The sequence below is a fragment of the Borostomias antarcticus genome, assembly GCF_949987555.1.
Source record: "Borostomias antarcticus genome assembly, chromosome: 2".
NCBI lineage: Eukaryota > Metazoa > Chordata > Actinopteri > Stomiiformes > Stomiidae > Borostomias > Borostomias antarcticus.
Window position 1 is genome coordinate 41,744,060 of NC_140235.1, and position 11,465 is coordinate 41,755,524.

General features: G+C 46.0%; 1 protein-coding gene across 3 annotated transcripts in view; it reads right to left on the bottom strand.

Moving 5' to 3' along the window:
* sptan1 (spectrin alpha, non-erythrocytic 1) overlaps positions 1–8,288 on the bottom strand; it is a 62,062-nt gene extending 53,774 nt beyond the window's left edge. For all 3 annotated transcript variants that reach the window (XM_084449877.1, XM_084449876.1, XM_084449875.1), the window contains exon 1: positions 8,235–8,288. The gene's annotated coding sequence lies outside the window, so the exon portion shown is untranslated. The remainder of the gene's footprint in view (positions 1–8,234) is intronic.
* Between the last annotated feature and the right edge of the window lie 3,177 nt (positions 8,289–11,465).

Consider the following 11,465-nt stretch of genomic DNA (forward strand, 5'->3'; position numbering starts at 1 on the left):
ACCACACACACGCGCACACACACACACACGCACTTTGAGCGCTGCCACTTACCCGTCCACTCTCACCGACCTGCGCCCACGTAACACTTGCTTTGTCTCTCCTTCTCTCTCCCTCTATCTCTCTCCCTCTCTCTCCCTCTCTCTCTTTCTCCCCTCTCTCTCTCCCTCTCTCTCTCTCTCCCCTGTCTCTCTCTCCCTCTCTCTCTCTCTCCCTCTCTCTCTCCCCTCTCTCTCTCCTCTCTCTCCCTCGGGCTCTTTCAGCGTTAGTGCTGACCGAGGAGGGGAACTGAGAGACAATGTGCTCAAATTCCACCGGCGTGACATCATCAGCGCACCGAAGTCCAAACGCCTGGTTTTACAGCCATGCGGCTAAATGTCCCGCTAACAGAGGACTAGCCTTCCAGAACAGACCGCCCTACAGACCACATGAGGAACAGACCTACTGTAGACTGTAGCCTATATAGCAAGTAGGTTAAAGGGGAACGCTACTGAACATGAAGTGAATTCACATTGAATGGATCGGGAACTAGGGATGGACAACCTGCTTTTTGGGGATTGATTTAGATTTTTCCTTCAGGGAAGATTGTCTGATACCGATCCAATACCAAGTATTTTTGCCATTCCTAAATCAATACTAGAAATAGACGGCCAACACTAGCCTACCTAGTTAGTGGGAAGACACCAGGCTGTTTGTCCATGTGTAATCATTTAGCTGCACTGTCTAGAGAGATGCAGCATCCCCACACAAGGATGTGATACTTAAACCCCTTGGGTTGGAATTATTGGTCGCACCCCATTCCATCTCTCTCTCTCTCCCTCTCCCTCCCTCCCTCCCTCTCTCTCTCCCTCTCTCTCTCCCTCTCTCTCTCCCTCTCTCTCTCCCTCTCTCTGTCTCATGAACCGAACGTAGAAACCTGTTCAGATCTGAGCGCAGGAGTCATGGTACGATCGGGATCCCGTGTGAGTCCTGAACCCGCTCGCATCACCCCAGTCACAGCGCACCAACGGTCGGGACCTTGATCAATGTGGTGGCTGGAAACCATCGGAATGTAAATATATTCTGGGTTCAGACGAGGCCACGCCCCTCCGGTTTACCACGAGGACGCCAGGCGGCCCAGAAGGGAAACTTCTCGGAGCGCTCGACCAATAGCCACTCACCAGTAGATTACAGGCCAATCGATCGGCCAATCCCTATTGATAACATCTGACTCTTAAAATGCACCCTCCCTCCTTGCTGTGCTGGTCTAATCAGGATAATGGGGGGGTAAAAGTATATGTAATTCATAATGAATGATAGGTAAAGTATATCTAATTCATAATAAATGATAGGTAAACGCCTGCTCCTTTACACAGCTGCCAATCGAGTCACAAGACCAGTGTTTCAACATGGATATAACCGAGAAGAAAGGATTCAGTTAAGGAGGTTTGAATATGGAGCATCAGGCTATATTCACTAGTCTAGAACGTTCCAGGCTATATTCACTAGTCTAGAACCTTCCAGGCTATATTCACTAGTCTAGAACATTCCACTCTCCCAGCAGTTAATGAGGCCTGTGTGTGTGTGGGGAGACTTGCTAGGCTGTTCCCCAAGGCTGCACCTCCCTAATCAGGTCTGTACTGTGATGGCGTTCCATCTACCCCCACCACGTCCCCTAACCAGGTCTTCATTGTGAGGAGGTGCCACAGATTGTGTTTGAGGGCCGTGGTATTTATAGAGCCCCTGTGTGGCTGGCAGCTACGCAAATAGACTCTGCCAAGACAACTTAGAGACAGAATGAGCCCTGAGTGGGAGGGCTGATTCACTCACTCCATTAGAGTTATCTTTACTACCTGGATCATACAGCAGAGAGGTGCCTTCTGGGTATTCTCAGGACCTCATGCCATTCAGATGAACTATTTGGCCGACAGCATAGAAATAACCCCACTGAGTTAGTAGGAATAAGGAAGCAAGCCACCATGACCTTGACAATGTCAGACAAGTAGGCTACAGTAGAAGCTCATAGATCCTAACCCATCGGGAATAAGAGGCGTTTGGATCTCTGAAACATGTCTGTTACTCTGAAAGTGACGTCAAAGAAATATCACATTTACAGAATTTAATATTTATATTTCGTTTACACTAGTCAGAATAGATCAATAAAAACCCTCTTGTAACAATCGCAGGCATTGAAATTGCAATCAAATAACCAACAATGTTTGCGTTTGGTGCGATCCATGTCGTCAGGTTAAAGTCAAAGTGTTCAGATCTCCGTTGGGATCTCTGGGGTTCGGTACGGCCGACACCCCAACACCAGGCTGTCATGACGATAGCGCTCAGGGGCGCCGAGAGGAGGGAGGACGACAGGATGAGATCATCACCAGCTACCAAGGCAACACATCTGTTAGTGAAGGGGGTCACGATGACGCAGCGCTCGGAGGATGCAGGCTTTGAGGAATGTACAGGAAATGGGAGGGCGGTCCCTGAAGACCTAGCGCAGCCCGGCTGGGGAGGGAGGGGTTGGGCTGAGAGCAGCCCAGTCAGGATCGATAGCTACGGCCCCAAGCACAAACTGAGTGCGCAGTTGGAGAAAGGCCTACATCTACGACACACATTCAATGGAAAATACTTGGGCCCTTCCGATTTGCACTTCGTAAAAATATAAGATAGCACTAGACTGACATTCCCAAAGATAGCCTCAGAGTCTTGCCTCAGTCAAGTCACTGTTGATCAACGACACACTGGATATCAGGTTAGCAAGAGGTTACATCCTCTCATCAGATTACCAGCTGGTTACATCATGACAAAAGCAAACCTTCCTGACTTATTCTTCTAAAGCTTGATTTATTGATGTCGTTCAGTTCAGTCCATTCGAGAGCAATTCTCCATTTCATGCAAAGGGAAGCACGCGCACACACACACACACACACACACACACGCACACGCGCACACACGCACACACACTGCATGTATGCAGTAAACAGCAGGTCTGAATACAGTAACTTATTTACCAAGGAATTAAGAAAAAAAACAATCAAATTTAAGGCAGACAAATTAGGCCTCAACCAGCCAGTCAGGCTTGTTCCTTCTTTGAACACAGACACAACGCATCTAAAAACCCCAGTCATTAAACCCATCTAAAACCCCAGTCATTAAACCCATTACCCTGGTAATTGCAAACAAACTGAATTAGGCCTAGCTTGACCGTCAAGTCAATGGACACATTACTATAGGTTATTATGAATCCACTAGACTCCATCGCCACCGTCTCCATGACACAACCAGCACTACCTCATACCCAAGACATCCTGCAGCCCAACTAGCTGAGCGTACTAGTGGCTCAGGATATTACTAGCTGAGCGTACTAGTGACTCAGGATATTACTAGCTGAGCGTACTAGTGGCTCAGGATATTACTAGCTGAGCGTACTAGTGACTCAGGATATTACTAGCTGAGCGTACTAGTGGCTCAGGATATTACTAGCTGAGCGTACTAGTGGCTCAGGATATTACTAGCTGAGCGTACTAGTGGCTCAGGATATTACTAGCTGAGCGTACTAGTGGCTCAGGATATTACTAGCTGAGCGTACTAGTGGCTCAGGATATTACTAGCTGAGCGTACTAGTGGCTCAGGATATTACTAGCTGAGCGTACTAGTGGCTCAGGATATTACTAGCTGAGCGTACTAGTGGCTCAGGATATTACTAGCTGACCGTACTAGTAGCTCAGGATAGGATAGGATTCTAGACGGTACCTGTGATGAAGTGGAAGCAGCCAGCCTGTCCTGTCCCTTGGTCCAGTAACGGCTGGAAAGAGAAGGATGAGAAACGCCTCTCTGCTCTCTTGCTCGTCTCAGTCTCTCTGCTCTCTCGTCTCAGTCTCTCTCTCGTCTCAGTCTCTCTGCAGCGCAGACAGACGCATCCCTCCTGCAGTGGCCGGGCGGTGTGGGGAGCAAGCCAAGACTCAGCCCAGCCTAATGCGTCTCCCCCCTCCCCCACTCTGTCCTCCTCTTCCCCGATTCAGCAAAACACATCAAGCCCTGCTCGCAAAATATTACAGAAGCTTCCATGCATTAGCCTAGATAAAGACCTAATGCAGGAACAGGTCTTGAAACAGGTGTAAGAGCGCACACGCGCACACACGCACACAAAACAAAACACACGGTAGTGACACACGTGTTGTTACCTTCAGTTTGGGTTTATCAAACGTGGACATGGGGTCGGTTGCGTTTGCTGGCCGGCTACGGGGCACAACATTGAACATATCACAGTCAACAAGGGTTTAATCACGCCAAATCAATGCGTTGAAAACACATTTTCGTTTTGAGTTTTCTTGACTAAGGTTTTGAAAAACCTTCAGGGTTGGGAGGCATAAGGCATCCTGCTGGATCACAGTCTGCTCCTCGATAGAGTCCAGACATTTCGGCTCCATTGTCCATTAACCTGTTCATCAGTAGCCCGGTCAGAGATGATGACATTATTTCACCCTAAAGAGAGGAGAGAGTCTCCTGACTCGCCCTGAAGTGAGGAGAGAGTCACCTGACTCGCCCTAAAGAGAGGAGAGAGTCACCTGACTCGCCCTGAAGTGAGGAGAGAGTCACCTGACTCGCCCTGAAGAGAGGAGAGAGTCACCTGACTCGCCCTGAAGTGAGGAGAGAGTCACCTGACTCGCCCTGAAGAGAGGAGAGTCACCTGACTCGCCCTGAAGAGAGGAGAGAGTCACCTGACTCGCCCTGAAGAGAGGAGAGAGTCACCTGACTCGCCCTAAAGAGAGGAGTCTCCTGACTCGCCCTAAAGTGAGGAGAGAGTCCCCTGACTCGTCCTAAAGTGAGGAGAGAGTCCCCTGACTCGCCCTAAAGAGAGGAGAGAGTCCCCTGACTCGCCCTAAAGAGAGGAGAGAGTCTCCTGACTCGCCCTGAAGAGAGGAGAGAGTCACCTGACTCGTCCTAAAGAGAGGAGAGAGTCCCCTGACTCGTCCTAAAGAGAGGAGAGAGTCTCCTGACTCGCCCTAAAGAGAGGAGAGAGTCCCCTGACTCGCCCTAAAGAGAGGAGAGAGTCACATGACTCGCCCTAAAGAGAGGAGAGAGTCCCCTGACTCGCCCTAAAGAGAGGAGAGAGTCCCCTGACTCGTCCTAAAGAGAGGAGAGAGTCACCTGACTCGCCCTAAAGAGAGGAGAGAGTCCCCTGACTCGCCCTAAAGAGAGGAGAGAGTCCCCTGACTCGCCCTAAAGAGAGGAGAGAGTCACATGACTCACTGGCAGCAGCAGCATGATAAATCAAACAAACCAACCCACTGGAGCGACTAAAGCCAGCGAATGATTTTGCAAGAAAAAAGTCAATTTATGAGCTGAACATCTCATGTAACCTGATGGTATTATCTAGGCATGTAACCTGATGGTATTATCTAGGCATGTAACCTGATGGTATTAGCTAGGCATGTAACCTGATGGTATTAGCTAGGCCTGTAACATGATGGTATTAGCTAGGCATGTAACCTGGTGGTATTAGCTAGGCATGTAACCTGATGGTATTAGCTAGGCATGTAACCTGATGGTATTAGCTAGGCCTGTAACCTGATGGTCTTAGCTAGGCCTGTAACCTGATGGTATTAGCTAGGCATGATGGTATTAGCTAGGCATGTAACCTGATGGTATTAGCTAGGCATGTAACCTGATGGTATTAGCTAGGCATGTAACCTGATGGTATTAGCTAGGCATGTAACCTGATGGTATTAGCTAGGCATGTAACCTGATGGTATTAGCTAGGCATGATGGTATTAGCTAGGCATGATGGTATTAGCTAGGCATGTAACCTGATGGTATTAGCTAGGCATGTAACCTGATGGTATTAGCTAGGCATGTAACCTGATGGTATTAGCTAGGCATGTAACCTGATGGTATTAGCTAGGCATGTAACCTGATGGTATTAGCTAGGCATGTAACCTGATGGTATTAGCTAGGCATGTAACCTGATGGTCTTAGCTAGGCATGTAACCTGATGACCGTTCAGAGAGCACAGTGGCAGCTTATTCATCTTTGAACATCTCACAGAATGTGGGCAAACCATGCATGACGACACCATCTCTGGTTACATTTAGTCAGATGTCAATCAAACAAAAAAGGCAATGATAATGCAAAATGTCTCTTTTCAGTGGTGTAAAAATGGGTAAAAATGAAGTTAACAACTAGCCTTCTGCTAAATGTTATGGAGGAGCAGTATGGATAGGCCCATCTACTACTAGAAAACAAAAAACCTGCTCTCCACAAGCGAGACAGGGACCACCATGACGAGGCGATCCAGCAGAGAGAGATCAGGGTCCATAACTAACCAGCAGAGAGAGATCAGGGTCCATAACTAACCAGAGAGAGATCAGGGTCCATAACTAACCAGCAGAGAGAGATCAGGGTCCATAACTAACCAGCAGAGAGAGATCAGGGTCCATAACTAACCAGCAGAGAGAGATCAGGGTCCATAACTAACCAGCAGAGAGAGATCAGGGTCCATAACTAACCAGCAGAGAGAGATCAGGGTCCATAACTAACCAGCAGAGAGAGATCAGGGTCCATAACTAACCAGCAGAGAGAGACCAGGGTCCATAACTAACCAGCAGAGAGAGATCAGGGTCCATAACTAACCAGACTCAACAACATGTTGCCACACCCCGTCACCCTTGAGAGGGGAATACGTGCACTAATTAACTGGGACAGGGAGGAAAGGGAGGAGTCGACGGGCTTAAGATAAGTTTAACTCATTTCTGGACATTGCTCCTTGTTGGATACAATTGCTTCTCATAGGGAGAGACATTAGTCGTAGGCCTACATTAAAGGGATTATCGAATGGAAGTTAGTGATGTTCCAATATGGAATTTGTGGACTGTGATGATGCAGCCCAAACTGTCCTAACGGCCCATATTTTAGATGCACAACGCATTCTCTCCAATGTTCCCAAGGAGACATGTTGTTCATGGTTGTTAGCTGACCCAAGGGGAAGCTGATGGGCAAATGCACTCTGCACACAGGCCTTCTGTTTGAGAGGGGAGGGGGACATTTTTGGCATGTCAATAATTTGGCACCAACCTTGAAAAAAGGCTGAGGGTGGCCCTTCGAAAGCAATGACCTAAGTGGGAGACGCCCTGCCCAAATCCTCAGTGGTCCATCTATCCAGTTATACAATCTGATGTCATGACATCATCTTGATTTCTTTTGCTTGTTGAGAAAGTAAAGCTAAGCCAGTCCTAACTGGGCTCCTGAGCCAAACCACTGCCTCTATCTAGTACAAAAGCTTGACGTTTTTGTCACATGAGCAGGTGAAGTACAGTGAAAATCTTACTTACTTATTAACCAATTCTCAATCTAGCCTATTGACTTGCACCCATGATCAAAGGCATGTCAGATAATTGGTATTTAAGGTGAGCAAGTCAGTGAAGTGAGCAAGTCAGTGAGCAAGTCAGTGTCCACGCATGAGAAACCCGATGCTTATTCAAACCAACATGGCGAGTCAACACCACCATGGAGACATTATTGTCTAGGTTACCCGTCACTTTTACTGCCATATATACACAGTCAACATATTATTGACCATGAATACATATTATTAATGCTCTTTTTACCAGGGTCACCTCAAAGCAAGGCTGTCACCATGCTGTGTGTGTGAGAGGCAGCCGACCAACGCCTAACAGCCGGAGCCATTTGTTAATGAATCCCAACCGTGTTGGGCGGGTCCGTCTGCCCGGTAGACATCCCGGTGTTTGTCTCCCGTTACCGTTACCGTCGACAGCACAACAAAATGAGAGTCATGTAACCGCGTTTCTAGTTCTCGTGTCCCAATTAGTGTAAATGCAACGCAATGAATGGAGGTAACATGAGTAAACATCCAGAGCTTGTTTCCTCGGGCTCGTGTTAGCTAGCAGGCTACCCGCTAGCATCGCAAGCACAGGTCGGTTAGCAGCGAGCTAGCTGGTCTGGGTGGCTGTTGGTAGCTATGCACACTGCTAACCCATTCGGTGATGTTGACAGGGTAGGGAAGGCTTGCTGTAGCTGGGATATTGAATGGGATAATGCACGGACACGTCAGGATGAATGGGTGGCTAGCAGCTAACGACGCCAGGGGTAAACATGCTAGCTATGCTAAGCTAACAGGCTACCTAGCCTGACTAGCAGCCTCACACATCCATAACGTGAGCGAGACGCAGAGGAAGAACGTACAATTGAATGAATGAAACAATTACACTTGCATCAAACTCGCACATGGTGAACTTACCTTTGCGATTAACTTGAGAAGCTTTTCTCGAAGCGGATCGAAGACAGCAGCTCTGACGACGGCGGACACGAACGGTTCTTTTTTTTTAGGTGTAGTGACGTCATACGCCGCAGAGGCCGCCGATGTTGGGCGGAAACAGCCGGAAAATACCGAGTTGCTAACCCGATGTTGGGCGGAAACAGCCGGAAAATACCGAGTTGCCAGCCCGGACAGCCGCGAGAGGTCATCGTTTGGGTGAAAATCAAAGGACTGTAGTGTTTGGCAATACCACATAATATGTTCTGTAAAAGAGTTTATATAAGTGTAACATGTCAAAGTGCACTGTTACATGTGCATGGTCGTTGGATAGAGAAGTGTTGGATTGGGAGCAGGTGCACCCAGAGATGACTGTGTTTCAGTTCTGGTCAAGAGAGTTGACCAGTTTATTCTCCATATTTCCTAATGTTATGATCACAAAAAGAGGTGCTTTTTTGGGGGCGAAAAAAATACTGTAAGCATATACCATGACACTGAAGCATGTGCAACAGCCCGTTTAAAGTTGATGGTTGGAGATTTTGTTGGCTAAAAGGCATATTTGTTTGAGAAACATCCGTTGTGGAAAAACGTCCACTCTCCTCATGTCTGTTCTGACCAACTCTCTGACCCACGCAGTATAACAGACCTGACATTGCTGTTGTACAATTATATTGACAGTGGTTTATAAATGTATTAGAGTCAAGTATTTAAAAAGATTTTTTTATTGCATTCAAGTTATATAAAATAACATTTAAACTGCTGAAGCTAGCACACTCATTTTCACAATATCTACCTGTTCTAGTTGAATTGACGTGTGGTTACAAAATAATGCATTTTTGGTCATTACACAAGGGAAATAAGGACTGTAGCAATTGTAATTATGTAATAACAAAAACTGCTCAATCCTATAAAATGCACATACAAACCAGTCAATATATTTTGATATTAATCTAACTACTTATAAGAGCATTGTTCCACAGATAAAGAGCAACATTGTACATGTTACCGTAATATCTCTATCAGTGTGCCCCTTGCATTGAGAAACGCCAATCTAGCTTTTTGTGCTTGTGTGTGACCTTGACCTGGACCCTGAGGTCAACGTGATCAGGATGTCCGTGGGCCTGGAGACCTTGACCTGGACCCTGAGGTCAACGTGATCAGGATGTCCGTGGGCTGGAGAGAGGCTTGGCTATCATGCTGGGACGGGAACTGACGTGTTCAAATAAAGTAGCATCATATAGAACAGAGATCACAACAACTTTCACAGAAACGACCGGTCGATGATCACAGGCCCTGTTCTCCTGTCATCAACACATACGAGATCCAAAGGGAATCAGGTTGGGATCCAAAGGGAATCAGGTTGGGGTCCAGAGGGAATCAGGTTGGGGTTAGGGTTATCAGGATCGCCACAAATGGAATGAAAAGAAGGTTTGTGTGTGACATGCCTTTTTACCAACAGTACAACAAACAAGGTCATATTTCCATACAGTAAAGTGCAAGGCTACCATAATCATAATCACAAATAAAATACTATAACTAGCATAGTAGTGGGAGAACAGTTTCCCCTGACTCTGTCCTTGGAATGTCGCCCTCTGCTGGCTGAACAGCGTGAAGACCACAGGGGGTTGAAATGGTGCCCCATTCACGATACGCACATTGCATATCTCTTCATACATTTGACACTTAACTAATTGTACACATACTAGCACAATGACAACTCTGTGCTGAAAGTTATTTTTTTAGGGTAAACATACAATATACATAGTGTAAATTACACAACTATACACGTAAACATTATGATTGATTTCTTAATTTAGTCTTTGAATTCCAATTTCTCAGTAATGTAAAAAATCAACTTTTCAAACTTTTCTTTGATGCAGAACCATTTGGTTGTCGGAGTCTGTTTTTTTTTAGTCACCAGCTGGTTCAATCATGATACCCGTCCTGTTTGGGTCCCATCGGGAATAAATTAATCCAATCTTGGTACCATGCAGAACCCCCCCCCGCCCCCCCCCCCCAACAGAATTGCACCCACACCAACAAATACTGGAGCGTCTAGGCTATGGATAATATTAACACACATGCAAAGAAATGGATTAAGCATCAGCATGAACTCATCAGTACTGTAAATAAAGCGCTAGTTAACCCATTAAAGGAATGCATTGAGAAGTGCAGGGTCATTATAATGCATGATATGTCTCAAAAATAAAATGTTATATCAGAAGGGCACATTTACAAGGTGCTTCTAAACATAAATAGTAGAATTTTCTGCTTGCTTCTTTTCATTCACAATGTGTCAGGGCTGGTTTCCTCAAGCTGTCATTGTTTACATGTTTTTTTCTCACCATGCCTGATTGTAGGTCAGTCTGCTACATAAGAACATATTTATTTGACAACATACTTTCAGATTTCACAAGAAACATCAAGGATAAACAAACTACCATCTTCAATCTACAAGCTATGGAGGCTTTGGATAAACCTCAGAACAGGAGAATATTAATTCCTTACTTTTTTCATGTTGGGTTTTCATGTTGCTTTTACTTCCTACATGCAGATGACGATGGGAGTACACTTACAACTATGGAGATGCACCCCTCAAATAATGTCCCTTAAGGAAAAAGCCCACTTCTACAGTACTTCCACTTCTAAAGGTTTTGTTTTTGTGGCCCTGGGTCTGTAAACATACATCCACTAGCCTGACCGTTTTGGGCGAGAACACGGTTGTCCGTGCTGACCCATTGGGTGGTCTGTGGATGTCCATGATGGCACAAATGGAGAGATAATATAGAAACACAGAACAAGTGTGGAAGGGAACAGCTTTGTGATGTGCTGAGAGATGGTCAGAGATGGTCACAGATGGTCAGAGACGGTCAGAGGCCAGGTTTACATGCAGGCAAGTCGCAGCTGTTCACCTTTTAAGAGACATGACATTCAGCACAAATGCATCTTTTTAAATTCTTTTAAAGAGGTAAAAAGTTTGAAAATCAATGAAGAATTGAGGAAACTAAAAGCTCTGTAGATCAGATGTTTTTTAGAAAGCTGAGGTTAGGCTGTAGCTTAGGAAGATGCAGGCTCAGCAGAACTAAACACGTATGATCCTTGTGGCTCGACTTCTACTCAAAACTGAACAATGTAAATTATTTGGATTTATCTACCAGGACTATTTCCTTAGATTTCATGTGTTGTGTAAACCTTACATTATATTATTTAAACATT